Raw genomic sequence first — 17,809 nt, forward strand, 5'->3', positions numbered from 1 at the left:
GCATGATCAGGAAGGAATAGAGCCAACCCAAATTCAACTTCTTCACATGCACACTTTTTTTTTTTTTTTTCTTAATGAAACTCAGGGGAAAAGAGTGAAAAACTCAATATTATTTCTCTTTCTTTTCAAGGGCCAGTTCTGAAATGGAGTAATAGTTAACATTTCCTAACACTTAGTATAGGCCAGAAGCACTGAGCCAGGAGCTTTCCAGGCCTTTTCTCATTAGATTCTCAGGTGTGCCCATCCTACAAAGGAGGGAAGTGAGGCTCCTAGAGCTTAGTGATCTACTGGTACACATGAAGGTACCAGTGTCAGACGTAGGCCTCTCTGACTGTAGAGCCCACACTCCATCATTCCACTTCACTGCCTCACCTCCACCCCGCCCCACTGTCCTCCGCTCAGATAGCCAGTCCCTGGCTGCTGCAGGAAGACTTCCCGCAGTCTGCTCTCCAATGATGTGTCCTGTGGCTTCAAAGGAATTGACATGATCGGTCCTTCTGCTGAAAAGTTAGAAGGCATTCTGAAAAATCAATACTGGTTTCGGCAAGAAGCAGCCTTGCCCAAAGCTAATTGAAGGCCATCTGAACATCTTCAAAACTGTGGCCATAATCATCTGTCTTGCTGCTTACCACATCTCAACATGCATCTGCAGTAAATCACTTCAGAATCACTTTTACATGTTCACTCATACCAAAGAGAGGACAACAATATTTTCTGTCACTGCCCTATAACTTCCCCATCTAAACTGAGAACACTAGTATTATGGTTACATAATAGACAGCCTGCTGACATTACTGTTTTAAAGCACCAATTTTTCAGGGTTTATCACAAGTCGTTTTAAATTTCATTTAGCTCTAACTTGTTATACAATTTTATGTTCAGAAACAATGTCCTCTGCTATATCAAAAAGCTATACTGGAAAATACAATTGCTGTGATTTGAAAAAAATTTCTTGGCAAGCTTTTGATTCCACCCTTTTAGTGGGCCATATATGGGGTGATAATGGAAAGAGAAGTTATATAACTTACTGTAAGATATTACTCAGGAAAACTAGAGGATATATATTTTGATAGCTAATCCAGATGAATGCTGCAGCCTTGAGCCTTCAATTTCATTTACTATATATGAATTCAGTGACTAAACTGTTGTTCATGTAACTTTGCAAACCAAGCAATCAGTTTACTAGATCATCAGAGACTAATAACTCAGAGAAGAAACTGGCAAACTTGGTGGGGTGGACATCTGTAGTACGATCATTCAGTATCCATCCATTCCCACTTCTCCTAGCCCTACTTTGCTTTAGGGGACCCAGTGAAGCTGCCACCAATCTGAGCCCTGGGGTTGTTATATGACCAGGATGGATCCATCTGCACATTGTATTCTATGTGTCTCAGTTATGGGTTCAAGGCAGCTCAAAATGGGCAATGAGGCCAAGGACATGCAAACCGAGGGCTTTGTTTAAGCTATTAGGAAACTGGACTTTTTTTGCTGGGCTTGAATGAAGAGGATGACAAGACTAAAGTTGACTTGACCATCCTGTGACCAGGTGGAGCTCAGAAAGGAGCCAGAAGAAGCAGAGTCAAGACATGCACAGGGCAGTGAACTCCCACTGAAAACGTTTCCTGAACTCCCACCTAGTGATCTCTGTGTTAGCCACCCCTCACTGCAAACAAGGCTAGGAAATGGCAGTCTTTTAGCTGGGAACATTATCCCTTTGAATAAAATCAGAGTGTGTCACTAAGGAAGAAGAAAAGAATGGGTACTGGGTAGGAAATTAGTGCCCTCTTCTGCGGCCCACTTGGGTTGCATTTTCCATGCTCAGCATAGAAAACAGACAACTATCTGACATACATAAAAGAAGAATGGCATATTTCAGAGTCTAAATTAGAGACAGAATTAAAACACATGAGTCTTTGGTTTGTAAAATCTTTCATTAGGCAACAACCTGTTATTTTGCAGTAGCTTCGTTGAAAATTATTACTCAATTGAAAAATAATGTAACCACAATTAAAAATGCAGGATCTGCAAGCATGGACATCAGCCCAATTTTGCATATTCAACCTAGATACTGAAAAAATGTTGTTAAAAATCCTAATTTCTTCTTACATTATAGGAAAAAATCAAGCTACATATTTATGAGCCCACTGTCTCCAGGCAAGAATCCTTCAGTTTCAAATTATGCCTTAGACTTCTACAGGTTAGGTTAGAAATGATAACAAATGTAGGAATCTTTGAACTGACATTTAGTTCTCCAGGGATAGCTTTAAAAACTAGAGAATAATGGAAGTAGCTGCTTTTAAGAATTTTTTTCAGTAGTCACAAAGACACATCATACGTTAGAGGATATAAAGAATGCCAAAATGAGATTCTCTCTGAAATTATTTAGTGTTTTATGAGAAAAGGAAGATAAACAAAAAAACAATGGTTTATTGGACCAAGAGAAATAAGTGGCAGGGGAGTCACAGAAATGGAGTGCTAACAGACACTCTGCCTTTGGTCTTGAGTTATGAAGGCAACAATAAATGACCTTTATAGATCATAGTCACACAACTTCAGAACTGAGAGAAATGTTGAAAACAACCACATTCAACTCTTTCACTTTCCTGAGGAGAAAAACTTGGACCTAAAAAAACTAGGCGATCTTTCTAATGTTCCCCAAGAAGTTCACAGCAAAGCCAGGATCAAAATATGGGTTTCCTACCTCGTGGAGCTGTAATACTCTTTCCACTAACATCCATTCAGAAGTCATGGAATTAGGAAGTCAGTCTGCCAGATGTTACTGCTAATTTACCTCTACATTTATTGTGAAGTCATTCTGAAATTATATTTTTAAAGGAAGGAGAGAGTGGTTGTAATACTATGACATCTGCCAAGGGTGATTAACGAGGAAAAATATATGACATCTTGCCTCACTGAACTAAACCAGGTCCAGAGTTTGCAGACAGACAGAGGCCTCCTGGATACAAAAGGAAGAGGCTGAGAGGTTGTCAGGGGTTTAACAGCTGGTGGGAATTTTATTTTCTGATGGAAGTGACTTCTTTGTTACAGTTTGCTTCAACTGCTTCCCACCTACAGCTGAAGTTCTCCTGAAACACTGAGCAGCTCTCAGCTATGTAACCCTCACCATAAGCGCTCCAAAAAGTTAAAAACTAGAGTAATCAACAAGTGATACAAAAACTAGGTCTTCTGAAGGTCTTTCTTCAAAGGAGCAAAAGATCAAGGACAGTATTTCAGAGTAGGTTACTTTGAGTGTACTACAAATGATACAATGAATCCTTCTTAATAATACATTATCATCACTTGGCAGCTAGTAAATAGGAGAAATGCAGGGAATCCCCACTCAGCAGTTTATCTGGGTAAACCTAGAAACTGTAGACCTGGGATTTGGGAGTAGGAAGAAACCCCAGAGCTGGCCTAATAAATTGAGTTCCTTCATTTTGCAGGGCAGTCTAGGAAGAAAGCTAATCATCTCTGCTAAACCAAATGGACTAAAGAGTAGTTAGTGTTCTCAAAATCACAGCACACATGTTCAGCTGAAATATGTTTACAAACAAATACAGCCAAAAAGCCTCATATGAAGTCTCTCATTTATCCAGAGTCAGTCACTTTCATAAGGTTTGACCTAAATATTTTCCTTTTCTCAATTAAAATAACCTTTGTTGCTGGAATAACTGACTAGCCATATGCAGAAGATCGAAAGTGGACCACTTTCTTACACCATATATAAAAATCAACTCAAGATGGATTAGACTTAAATGTAAAACCCAAAACTATAAAAACTCCTGAAAGACAACCTAGGAAATCCTCTTATGGACGTAGGGATGGGCAAAGATTTCATGATGAAGATGCCAAAAGCAATCGCAACAAAAGCAAAAACTGACAAATGGTATCTAATTAAACTTAAGAGTTTCTGCACAGCAAAAGAAACCATCAATCAACAGAGCAAACAGACAACCTAAAGAATGGGAGAAAATATTTGCAAACTATGCATCTGACAAAGTTCTAGTATCCAGCATCTATATGGTACTTAAAAGAAATTTACAGGAAAAAAACAAACAGCCCCATCAAAAAGTGGGCAAAGGATATGAACAGACACTTCTCAAAAGGAGACATACCTGCCAACAAAGCTCAATATCACTGGTTATTACAGAAATGCAAATCAAAACCACAATGAGATACCATCTCACATCAGTCAGAATGCCTATTACTAAAAAGTCAAAAAATAACAGAATAATAGATCCTGGCAAAGTTGCAGAGAAAAAGAACATGTATACACTGTTGGTGGGAGTGTAAATGAGTTCAACCATTGTGGAAAGCAGTGTGCAATTCCTCAAAGAGCTAAAAACAGAACTACCATTTGACCAAGCAACCCTATTACAGGATATATACTCAAAGGAATATAAATCATTCTACCATAAAGACATGCACACAATTGTTCACTGCAGCACTATTCACAATAGCAAAGACATGGAATCAGCCTAAATGCCCATCAATGACAGACTTGATAAAGACAATGTGGTACATATACACCATGGAATACTATGCAGCCATAAAAAAGAACAAAATCATGTCCTTTGTGTAAATGTGGATGGAGCTGGAGGCCATTATCCTTAGCAAACAAACATAGGAACAGAAAAATAAAAATATTGCATGTTCTCACTTGTAAGTGGGAGCTAAATTATGAGAAGTCATGGACACAGAGAGAACAACAGACATTGGGGCCTACTTGAGTGTAGAGGGTGGAAGGAGGGAAAGGATCAGAAAAAGTAACTAATGAGTACTATGCTTAGTACCTGGAAGATGACATAATCTGTAAAACAAACTCCCACGACATGAGTTTACCTATGCAACAAACCTGGACATGTACCTTCAAATCTAAAATTTTTTTAAAAATAACCTCTATGGATTCTTTCCTGCTTATTATGAAAGCAGTATATGTTCAGAGTAGGAAAATTAAAAGACATAGATAAAACAGAAGAATGCCCCAAATCTTCCCACCCAGAGAACCACTTTAAAAACTCTTAAATACATTTCCAGAATATTTTCTAAGAATACATACATATATTAATGAAAATATGATCACATTGCATACTTGGCTTTTGTTGACATTTTATTAGCTAACAATGTATCATAAACATCTTTTCATTATCAATATTTATCAACAACAGCATCTACTGTGGCTGAACAGTATTTTATTGTATGACTGTGACATCATATACAGAATATATTTAATCTGTAATTGAAGCAATTTCCTGTTTACCATATTATAAACAATTATGTAATGAACATCTTGGTGGCTAAAACCTTTCCACATATCTTTAATTATTTCCCTAGCACAAATTTCTAGAAATAAAACAGTAAATATATTTTAAAGGATTAAAAACAAGCATAGTGACAAACTGCCCTCTAGAAAGGGCATCATATACTTCAATTTACTTGACTTACTTGCCTATCAAGTGTTATGATCAGCTTAGTACTACATGAAGAGAAACTGAACAGGCACCCTTGGGTTGGTAAAGTATGAGAGATGTGCTTGTATCCATAATTCTGACAAATATTCTGGAAATGTATTTAAGAGTTTTTAAAGTGGTTCTCTGGGTGGGAAGATTTGGAGCATTCTTCTATTTTATCTATGTCTTCTAATTTTCCTACTCTGAACATACACTGCTTTCATAATAAGCAGGAAAGAATCCATAGTTTTTTTATTTTAGATTTGAGGTACATGTCCAGGTTTGTTACATAGGTAAACTTGTGTCGTGGGGGTTTGTTTTACAGATTATGTCATCTTCCAGGCACTAAGCCGAGAATGTTTACTACAGACACCTTAATCAATTAGGTGATTTTATATTACATACTCCCTATTTATATACTTCCAGCCAAGACTGACATACATTCCATTTTGGCTCTTTCTTTGGGACCTGATGCCTTTTCTCCCTCCCCTGTGTTAAGTACTTTTCTTATACACTTACCAACATTCTTAAAAACATTCTAAATGGTCAGTCCCTGACAATATTATTGTAGTGCTGATTACATGCACCAGCTAAAAATCTCCATCCAAGTTATTCTCCCAATTAGATGCCAGATCAGTTTGAAGTCTAACATTTTAATGAAGTGACAAAAAAATTACATTTGAAGTTTAGGCAAAATCAACAAGTACCTTAAAGAGAGAAAGAAGAATGTATTTTATTGAAATTTTATTTGAAATTTTTTCACATTTTATTTGAAATTTTTTTATTTATTCATTTATATTCCACCTGATTCCACAAAGGACTTACAGCAGCTTTTCCTTTTAGATGTGTTTTCTAAATTGGACATTTCTGCCTCATTGAGACTGCCAACTTCTTTCCTAACATAAGGATATTTTTCTATCATAACCGCTATATTTGGAGACTGAATGGCAAGGATATTGTTCTTATCCAGAAAGGAGGAAAATATAACTCATTATGATCACAAACTCTCCTTGGAAGAGCCCCCAAACAGGGTGACCCTGGGTATGCAATACCAGTCCCAGAAAACACCAGGAAAAACTCAAATTTCTAGGGTGCATAAAACCTCCAAAGAATCACAGGAAGTCAGGCCTTTGGCTCTTCACTTCCCCCATGGGACTGTAAGGGCTCAGCTCCCCAACATCCTGACTTGTGTGAACATAATGGAAATGAAGGTACCAGCCCCACAGACACAGATGAGCTGCACAGCAGGGAAGGCAGGCCCAGCATCAGACGGAAGAGGAAGGCTTCACTCCCCTGTAAAGCAGCTGCAAGAGAACAACCAGCCTCCTGTTAAGCTTGCCTTTCTCAGCGTCCTCTTCCATTTTGTTTCCAGGTCCTCTTCCAATACCACCCCGAGGATTCTTCCGCAGCTCTGGTCTCCTGTCCCACATTTTGAAGCACAGTCATTTTGGTCTGCAGCCTTTCTAAGTCTTTATCTTTGGACTTGTTTTCCATCTGTCTTCCATTGGCCTACACCTTGCCCAGTATCTCTTGTGTTTCAGGGCCCTGTGCTGGCAGTACAAGACATGGTCCCAGGTGCAGTATTACACATTGAGTGATAGTTAGTGATAAGTCCATGGTACATGGTAGATAGACACTGGAAAGAAAACTTACTTTGCATGATTTAGAAAAAGGGGAGGGAGTGTCAAGTGCTATATCAAAGGGAGATTAGAGTAAAAGGAAAACAGATATTGAACTTACTTGGCATATTAAAAATGTTATAGTTGGCCGGGCACAGTGGCTCACGCCTGTAATCCCAGCACTTTGGGAGGCTGAGGCAGGCGGATCTCGATCAGGAGATCGAGACCATCCCGGCTAACACAGTGAAACCCGGTCTCTACTAAAAATATAAAAAAATTAGCCAGGCATGGTGGCGGGTGCCCATAGTCCCAGCTACTCAGGAGGCTGAGGCAGGAGAATTACTTGAACCCGGGAGGCGGAGGTTGCAGTGAGCTGAGATCATACCACTGCACTCCAGCCTGGGTGACAGAGTGAGACTCTGTCTCAAAATAAATAAATAAATAAATAAGAATTTAAAAAATTACGGTTAATTTTGCCTATCCTCTAAATGCTTCCAAATGCCACTGTTTTGGAAAGAAAGGATCACTTTCATCGTGAAACCTGACGTCTTCCTGTAGTTTCAAAACAGCCTTAAGAAAAACACAGTTTTTCATGTGAACCAGCAGAACATCCAAGCAGCAAGGGACAAATTCACCAATGAGACTCCTACCAGAAAACACCATAGCAACATTTCCCCCAGACTTCAACCTTATGCTTGAGCACATCACAATTAAGTGCATCCTCTCAAGTAATTATTTTATTTGATCCTCACAATTTAGTCAGGTAAGTGTTACTATTCCCATTTTGGAGATGAGGAAACTTAGGTTCTCAGAGGTTCTATGATGTACTTGAGTCACTGAGTTTAGTTCAGTGGTTAAGAACATAGGTGCTGAAGTCAGACTGCCTAGGTTCAAATCCAGGCCCTGCCCAGGGTTAATCGTGTGACCTTGAGGAAATTACTTAGCTTTACTGTGCCTCCGTGTGTTCATCCATAAAACACAGATAAATGATAACATTAGCCACCTCGCAGGGCTGTTGGGAGAATTGGTTGGGATAATGCATTAAAGCAGTTTTAGAATTAAGAAGTCGGTCTGCCAGTGACACATATGTGCACATACAGAGTAAGCACTTAAGAAATATTAGTAAAACTGAATTCCCAGAGCTAAGTACTTTAGGGCCACAAGAGCTATCCTTATCTTTAACAGTTACATTGCTTCTGTGATTCATAATTTTATCAGCAGAGACATTAGCTGACTGTTTCTCACAAAAGCAAAATGCATGATAAAAGAAAACACTGAATTGGATAAAATGGCTCAAAAAGGAAGAGCAAGGGCAAAAGTTCAAGTGTGCCTTCTGAAAAGAACCGCATTTATTTTTGTTTCCAGAAAAATACTATACATGATTTAAGTATTTTCAGTCATTTTTCGAGCACAATGAAAGGTCAAGCTAAATGGAAGTAATATTTGTGTAACCCATGGTGACTGTCAGGAAGTCTGTTTCCCATGGTCAGGTCCTCAATCCGGACAATGCGGCACTTCTCTGGAGGACCACTCTGAGCAGAAAGGGCCGTGCCTCCCCACAGCCCTCCCCACCTCCCGCTGCACCCCCTCCATGTGAGCACTCTGAAAGAGCAGAGAACAAAGATGCAGCTGGCAACACTAGAGTGCTGTGGAAAAGAGCAATTTCATCCAGGGAAGAGGGCAGTGGAAAATCGGCAGAGGAATATTACCAAGATACGCTTTCTTGTTTCTGGTTTCTTGTAGCATTGAGGGCAAAAAAAAGAAGCTGAAGTGCAGAGAATGTGTTGTTGGGGGAACAGTAAGGAATAGAGATACCCAGCAGGACAGAGGATCTGCAGAAAAAACTGCTGGTGGCCAGGATAACTACAAAACACATACCAGCCACAAGAAGACACCAAAGCAGCAAGAGTAAAGAGTGCAGGGCAGAGAAACTCTGTGAGCACAGCATACGTCAGAGGACCATAACAGAGGCCACCCAATACCAAGGATGAGCGATTGCTCAGCCCTTTTCTAGTGCATGGGCAAAACTGGGGAGATGGCCACAGTGAGGCTCTTAGATTGCAGATGTGATGTGGGTCGAGGTTTCTTTCTATAAATGAGACTTCCAGCTAAAGCATCAGGTGAAGGATCACGTGGAGGCACAAGTGTCATCTGGAGAGTTGAAAAGTCAACTGCAGTGTGAACGATCTCATCTAAGGAACTCAGGGCACCCCCGACACAAGGGTTGCATGTGAAAAAGGAAATCTCACTCTAAACAGGAACATAATCGGCATTTGAACAAAAAATTATGGACTGTCATTCAACCCAGAAGTTCTTCATGTCACAAACGTTAAAAAGTAACAGTAACATAATTACAATTGTATTGCACTTTAAACTTTGTAAAAAATTATACAGATCTTCTGGCCCACATGGATGTTTTCTGCTTGCCCCGACAAGACATGTTCCTTGTATTATTTCTAAAAGTCCCTAAGAACTGACTTTATGTTATTGCAAGCATGTTTTTAAATCCATAAATACATGCATTGAATTTATCTATGGATACTATACATAAAAAGCAAATGGTGGATTTTAGGTACTGAATCTATTCTAAAATATCTACTTATTTTCCAGAATGACCAATGAAATATAATTAATGTTAACTAAACCAGGTGTAAACATTTCAATACTCTGCATAGACCATTAAACACATCTCATTAAGAAGTTCCTATATTTTCAAACCTTCAGACATTGTAAGGGGGTACTATAGATGAATAATTATTTTCAAAAGGAATGTATTAAAGGATATCCCTTAAGGGTCTTTAAAAACAGGTCTTAAAAGCATAAACAGGAAGCACGCTATAGGGTTATAAAGAATAGTGGAATAAAAATGATTGTGGCCTACTTCCATATAGAAGCATTACAAAAAGAAAAAGAAAAAAAGCTAAAATTACTTCCAGCTTGCTGAGTTAAAATGAACTGTTATTTCATGAGGCAAGTGTCTTATTTACTCTTTGCCCTATATACAATAATAACATGTGTTGTTGAGAGTCAACAGTTCACATTAGCATTTTTTAATTTAGGAAAAAGGGGAAATTGTAAACCCTAAGGAACAGCTTTCTGGCTGACATCGTTCAGTATGCCTGAAGGATGATGTGTACTTTGTACCCAAATCTTTATTAAGCCTTCTGTCCTTGAGATACAAAGATAACACTTCTGACCCACAGTCAGCAGGGCATTGGCTTTGAGGTTCTTTCTCTTTCTTTCCTTCAGCTTTGATGAGAAATTTGTGCTGATCCACCCTCTTTTGGTCATCTGGTTTCCTAAGCGACTGACAGTGCACATTTGGGAGACAGCTGCCTGGCTTTGAGAGAGAAGTGCAGCTTGGAGAAGAAGGGAAGTGAAGTGGAGAGGTAACCCCTTGGCCTTCGCACTGGTGCTAACCAACTGATGTGTTAACAACAAAATTCTATAAAGTAGACTGACATTCTTAGTATGGTAAGAACTCAGCACAACTATTTTCATTAAGAAAAGCTGTGATAATATGAATCTTTTCATTGTACATGCTAACTACTGGAGTAAATTAAGCCTTTGGGAAGGTTGTATCAATTCCTTCTGTACCACTGGGCTTTCAGGTTGTTCCAGGCTTTGGTTTCTCCAAGCCCTTACTCTACATCACAGCACTTGCCTTATTCAGGTTTTCTGCAGCTCTCATCACTCACTGTAACTATTGGGTTTATTCACTTGATTACATGTTTCCTCATTGTCTGGCCCTCCCACTACAATATAAACTCCATATATTAGAAGATCTCAATCTACTAAAATTAGCTACTGATTCCTTGATTAGAGTTATCCTGGGGCTGGGCACGGTGGCTCACACCTGCAACCCTAATACTTTGGGAGGCCGAGGTGAGTGGATTGCTTGAGCCCAGGAGTTCAATACCAGCCTCGGCAACATGGTGAAACCCCGTTTCTACAAAAAATACAAAAATTAGCCAGAAGTGGTGGCACACACCTGTATTCCCAGCTACTCTGAAGGCTGAGGTGGGAGGCTCACCTGAGTCCAGGAGGTTGAGGCTGCAGTGAGCCATTATTGGACTGCTACACTCCAGCCTGAGCAACTGAGTGAGACCCCATCTCAAAAAACAACAAAAAAAGTTTATTTGTTTCAGCATATATCTGGTTCAATAAATTAATCACCAATATATAGATCACAGAAGAAAATACCTGAGTATATATGTTCATTCAACAAATAACTAATTGAGTATGTCTTATGTATTAGGCAGTGGACACAGCACAGGGAATACTGGTGAACACAGCAGAACCTAGACAGCTGGCAGTCTATTATGGAGCTAGTTGAATATCTTATGTAATATCTTGCTAAATCTTTGAGCAGAACATAGAGAAAGAAAAAGAAGAGAGGCCATCAGCTTGTGCATCAGGGAGCAAGCGAGCTCTTAGAGGACAAAGTCACATCTCTCTCACGTTTTAAATTGCATCTCCCTAACTCTCCACTGCTCTAGGTAAGCCACACATGCCTTTCAACTGGCTGTCAGAGCCCTCTTCAAGTTCTCTTTTCAGAACGTTTTGCAAACATCTTATAAACAATTTTGCTATCCCAGAAAATGCCCAGGTACCCCTTTGAAAGAAAAGGAAAATTCCTTTGAGATTTTTTTTTCTCAGTAACCAGGAATGCAATTAGGCCTATACTTGGCACTCTGTCAGTTCCCATAGCCAAGAAATCTCAGGGTTAGGAGAACAAAGCTACAAAGATGCTTTTGCTATTGACTATGGCTGGCCCAGAGTTCAAGGGTTAAAGCCCGAGAATGTTTTACCCCTTTAATTTCCCACATAACTAACTTCCAAATACCAAAGCTTAGAGGACCCAAAATGCAAAATCCTTTCCATTACTTTATTAAAAAATTTTGTATGCTGTGATTTACTGCTAATGCTTGTCTTTCAAAGCATTAGTCAGGACACCTGCAAACCTTCCTGCAGTGGCTGCCAATAGAAGTTTAACATTTCATGGATTAGTACTTAAAATCTGACGAATAATAAATCATCCTTGTAAACAGTGTGAGGCACTGGGTTGATAATGTATTAAGAGCTGGTTAAAAAGATGAACTATGGATTACATTATAACTCAACACTGTGGAAAACCAAGGCTAAGTAAACTAATGATCGTTATTACCATATCTGTCTCTTCAGCGGTCTGCTTTCTCTAAGAAAGACATTTTCTTTTAACAGAAAGAAAATTTCACTAAGTATGAACAATATGAAATTTAGTTGTTTCATATGTATATGTGCTTGAAAAACAAGGAATCAACACTCTTCACAGCTTTAAAATAAATGATCCAAAGGGGACAATACACTAACATTTAGAACTTGCAGGGGCAATACTGAAAGAATCCTTTAACTTGTTTCGGGAGTTATTCATCGGCTTTTCAGACACATGAACATTTGAATCATTTCCATCCTTGAAATATTATAAGTAATTACTTAAGTCCTGGTAGAACAAGTGTTATGTATCGGATACACATTTGGTATGAGGAACAGCAGTACACATCTTTTTTAGAAATGGCTGTGATACAATCAAATACACTTTAATAGGTTCACAAGAGAAAAAAAATTAAGGTCTTTCAATGGTTTGATGACCTGCCTGTGATTGTGGTATGCAGACTCTTCCACACATTTTAGCTATGAGCAGTAAGTAGCCTTTGAACTACATGACAGTAGTATCCAAGTTATTTTCAATTCACATGTTTTGTATGTGTCTTTTTTTTTTTTTTTTACAATTCATATACATGTATTATTGTATCAATATGTTGTATACCTTACAAAACATGGGAAAAGGATGACAGAATGGATACAATATTTGCTAATCATAGTATCTCAAGGCAATACATACAGGACGAAGTTCATGATTAAACACTGTGAATATAAATACCTTAGTTTTCCAGACACCACAAAATTTTGGTGGCCAGCTTCTTGCCAGATTTGATTCAATGGTCACTGTCATTAACTCATAATGTGGCTCACAAAGAGTTCATGCAAAGCTTTGCCATTCTTTTCTTGCTTGCAATATTAAAATTGTCTTCAACTTACGAGAATTATTTCCAGAATCTTTTAAAAATTCTGCTAGTTTGTGAGGTTTTGTTAAAACTAAAATACAGAATTTGTAAATCCAGTTAACTCGGCACAATATATTTCACAATATAACCAAAACAGATGGGACAGTAGGGAAGCCACTGGGAAGCCCCTGAGCTGGGCACTCCCATTCTTTGCTCAGGAGACCTCGCCTATGCCCCAGGCGATACCTAACGACCAGATATGTGGACTCAAGGCCAGTGCCAATGTCAATAGAGTTGCCATCAGTTACCATAATGTTTCATGATAACAAAATGAATGTAAATGCAAGTCCTAATCAATTTCTTTTCCCACCCAAATTAATCTTCTCAAGTGCTCCCTGGGGTGCATATCTCACTTTGGAGACCACTTTCCCATGCAATGATGCAGTCATTTACTTCTAAGAGCCAGTTATAATCATAGAAATCTCTAGACCTAAAACCAGGCAGGACAAGGTGTGAACTAAGCCAGGCCAAAGAGATAGTTGCTTTGTTTATCTTCTAAACTTTTTAAATTATTGCTATAACTCATTAACAGAAAAGTAGATTTAAAAATTCATTTATTTTGCCCACGTCACTACCAGCCCCGTCAAAGCACACAATATTGCCAGCGCCCTTGGAAGCCCTCCGGGTCCTTTCTCTTTCCTCTCTTAGAGGTAAGCACTATCTTGGTATCTGATTCTTTCAGTAATAAGTTCCTTGCTTTTCTTTAATGTTTCAGTCACTTGAATATACACACCTTAGCAAAAGAGTTTAGTTTTGTCTGTTTTTTAATAAGACTGTTACGTAATCTCTTTTCTCTCTCTTTTTTTTTTTTTTTTTTCTTTGAGACAGCGTCTTGCCCTGTCACCCAGACTGGAGTGCAGTGGTGTGATCATGGCTCACTGCAGCCTTCCCTTCCTGGGCTCAATTGATCCTCCCACCTCAGCCTCCCGAATAGCTGGGACTACAGACACACACCACCACACCCAGCTAAGGTTTTTTTTTTTGTATTTTTTGTAGAAAAGGGATTCACACCATCTTGCCCAGGCTGGTCTTGAACTCCTGGGCTCAAACAACCCCCCAGCCTTGGCCTCCCAAAGGGCTGGTATTACAGGCATGAACTATCAAACCCACCCCATATCTTCTGTCTTTCAACATGATGTCTGTGGGATACATTATTGTGTATAGCTCTAGTTCATTTCTTTACTGCGGTATAGTAGTCTAGCAGCATAGAATTATACCACAATTTATTCATCTATTCTCCTACTGATACAGAATATTTTACACATGTCTCTGGATGCATATAAGTATATATTTCTCTAGAATACATAGATACATACATATGCACACACACAGACACACACAGGCAGTTAACTTAGTTTTAAAAAAAAAAAAAAACTAAAGAATTCCAGCAATTCATTCTTTTGGCAATGAATTAAGAAATTGTAATTAACTCTTATGAAGCTATGAAGAAAGTTCATTAAATTACTAGATTTATCTCTTAGTAGACTTTCACTCCTACACAATCACTAAATCTAAGCCATGACAATAAATCCATTTTACTGTATTAAAAAATAGTTTGGGCCAGGCATGGTGGCTCACACCTGTAATCCCACCACTGTGGGAGGCCAGGGTGGGAGGATCACTTAAGCCCAGCAGTTTGAGACCAGCTTGGGCAACAAAGTGAGACACCCCCATCTCTATAAAAAACAAAAAAATTAGCCAGTTGTGGTGGCATGCACCTGTGGTCCCAGCTACACCAGAGGCTCAGGCAAGAGAATTGTGTTAGCCCAGGAGGTTGAACTTTAGTGAGCCGTGTTGGTGCCACTGCGCTCCAACCCAGGTGACAGAGTGATACCCTGTCTCAAAAAAAAAAAAAGAGCTTGAAAATTTCCAGTGAACTTGCTAAAGCTGATTCTTCCAAATCTCTCTTTCCTTTCTGTCTCTCCCTTTCCCTTTCCCTCTCTCTCTCACACACACGCACATTTTACATATTATAATAAAATTTTTCCTCTTAATGAAGGCTAATATTGTGCATACCGGAGAACAAAATGTTCATTCAAATTTTAAAGCAATTTTGCACCAAAAGGGTTCCAAGTTAATACTGATCAAGCCTGGAAAGCCAAAAAATGATATTTCTGTAGCCAAACTAAGGAGTACAAGTACAAACAATAGAGATTAATTCAAAATTCAGACCATCATAAGTGTTCTCCAAGTGGACTGTAGAAATAGGACATACTTAGATGACAATACTGTGCTACAAGCAAAATCTGCCTCTGGTCCACCATTGTCTTCCCAATAACAACACAATAACTAACACTTTTTATTGTGCCAGCACTTTCAACATATCAACCTACCTATACTTTACATATACGGGCTTGTTTAATCATCAAAACAACCCAATGAGGTGAATACTCTCATTTGTCCCATTTTACAAGAAGAAACTGAGGCACAGAGAGGGGGACTAACTTGATCAAGGTCCCACTGCTGTAAGTAGCTGAGTTGGGACTCAAAATTATTCCTCCTGGAGCCTCAATCTATATTCCCTACACTGCCTTGCAAAATGTTAGTTTTGTTGTTATTGTCAGCATTGTTATTGTTATTTTGATAACAACAAGAATAGTTACTTAAGATCAGAGCAAAATGTGTGAATCCTAGGGGGAAAAACATCTCTGTACATTTATTTCGATCTATGAGAAATTTGTGAAAATGATTGTAACCAAGCAACTCTCTAATTCTAGGAGAACAAATTAAGAAATGAATTAAGGGATTCGGTGGATACCCAAATTAGTCATTAGAACTTGAAGATGTGGAATTCTGGTCTAAATCCAGCTTTGGCACTTGCATCCAAAATAAACATGACCAGATAAGTATCACAGTTCACAATTAAAATGGATTTACATGACTTAAGTGTCCACATGGGACAGGCCTCTTCCTAATTGAATTCGGACACCTCTTCAGTTATTGTGGGCTTCATTTACCATCTTCCTAGTCTTTCATAACTGCTGGCAATAGGATTATGCTGAGGGAGAAATCATTTTCAATCAGTGATGTCTGCAGTACAAGCATGAAAAGATAAAAGTAAAGCCTTTGAGCTGTAATTAGAAAATTCCTAAAGTGTGCTCATGTGGCATATGGTTTAGACTACTACCAACTGGCAGGACCAGTTACAGGATGTCTAATGTCACTGTTCTGGGATAAGCAGCCAGTACAAGTAGTGTTCCAACACATGATTAGAGTAATCTTTTGCAGGGTAAAACATTCCTGCTTTCCACCTCTAATATGATTAGTGACAGGCAGCTGGAGGCATCTCATTCTCCTGACAAAAATATGATCAGAATTGTTTTCAATTGGTACATCTTTCCATCAAGCTGTTGCCTTCCAGCAGAATAATCAGAGTTTCTGATTATCTGGTATATGTTTCAAGAAAACAGGAATTGATTGTGCCCGTCTGATGGGTAGAAGGCTGCCAGGATTTACATCGTAACTCTTCAGCTGCCTAACCAAAGGAAAACTAAGCAGTGTGTGCGCCTGTGCATGCAGACATGTGTATGGAGACAGACAGACAGAAAATCAACCAGTTGTTTCTATATTAATTCTCTTTGAACAACTGAAAGTGCTTTCATTGTGATTCAAATATGAGGAAGCAAAATATTCAATTCTATTCATGGAAAACAACCAACTCCCACTAATATTTATGGCTCTTTTCAAAAAGTTACAATCATCTTACCACTAAAGTTTTCCATTTATGGAAAAACAATCAAGTTTATATTAAACATTAATGGAAATATCCAGGAGGCAATAAGACCTCATTAATTTGGACTATTTCAATTTGGAATTTATGATCATTTAACAGGGTCTGGACCAAGGATGATTTTCCCACAAGGAATATATGGCTTGTTAAGTAAATTAATTTAAATAAGACCACTGGAAGGAAAAATTTTAAAAATGATAATAATAAAAATACTTTCAGGGAAAATATGGACCTATAACAACCTGCTTTCTGTTCAGCAAATACTTTTGATATCCCTATTCAAATACCAATACTGATTAACAATAACAGTTACCGTTTTATTGAATATCAATTTTGTGTAAGTTTGCCTTGCATACATGAGCTTGAAAACATCTTGACAATTCTGCAAGATAGGTATAATTATCCTCATCTTAGAGAAGAGGAAACTGAGGCTCAGAAAAGTAAGTGACATGCGAAGAATGCACGATTATTAGGCAGCAGAGGCAGGACACAGAGCCAGGCTGTCTGTCTCATGAGTCTGCGTCCTACTCCCACTCAATGCAGACTGAGCACTGTCAATTCCAAGTCAGACTTCTGCAATCACAGAAGCTCATTCTTCAACAAGAAGGACAACAAGAGCAAAAGTGGCTATCACTGTGAGGACTGAAAGCCAGGCAGTCTGGCTCCAGAGCCCACCACTCTCTAAATCACAAGAATGTCTTTAAAAGCCCTATTTTTTTGTGGTCCTTCAAAGTATTTCATATGCATGAAACTACTCTAAAGATCCACAGACGTGGCAAGGCAGGTGGGGAAGGGGGATGTGGGTGGGGTCTGACTTACATCCACCAGACCTCACTGCCCTATCAGGAGTAACTTCAGTCAACACACTCTAAAAGAGAACTCTGGTGTTGAGCCCTGAGAGGC

The 17,809-nt window shown here is 38.8% G+C and overlaps 1 protein-coding gene across 4 annotated transcripts in view; it reads right to left on the reverse strand.

The window, feature by feature from the left end:
* SPATS2L (spermatogenesis associated, serine-rich 2-like) overlaps positions 1–17,809 on the reverse strand; it is a 171,899-nt gene that overhangs the window by 130,444 nt on the left and 23,646 nt on the right. The gene's annotated exons all lie outside the window — the stretch shown is intronic.

Source organism: Mandrillus leucophaeus, unplaced genomic scaffold (assembly GCF_000951045.1).
Source record: "Mandrillus leucophaeus isolate KB7577 unplaced genomic scaffold, Mleu.le_1.0 Scaffold146, whole genome shotgun sequence".
Lineage (NCBI taxonomy): Eukaryota > Metazoa > Chordata > Mammalia > Primates > Cercopithecidae > Mandrillus > Mandrillus leucophaeus.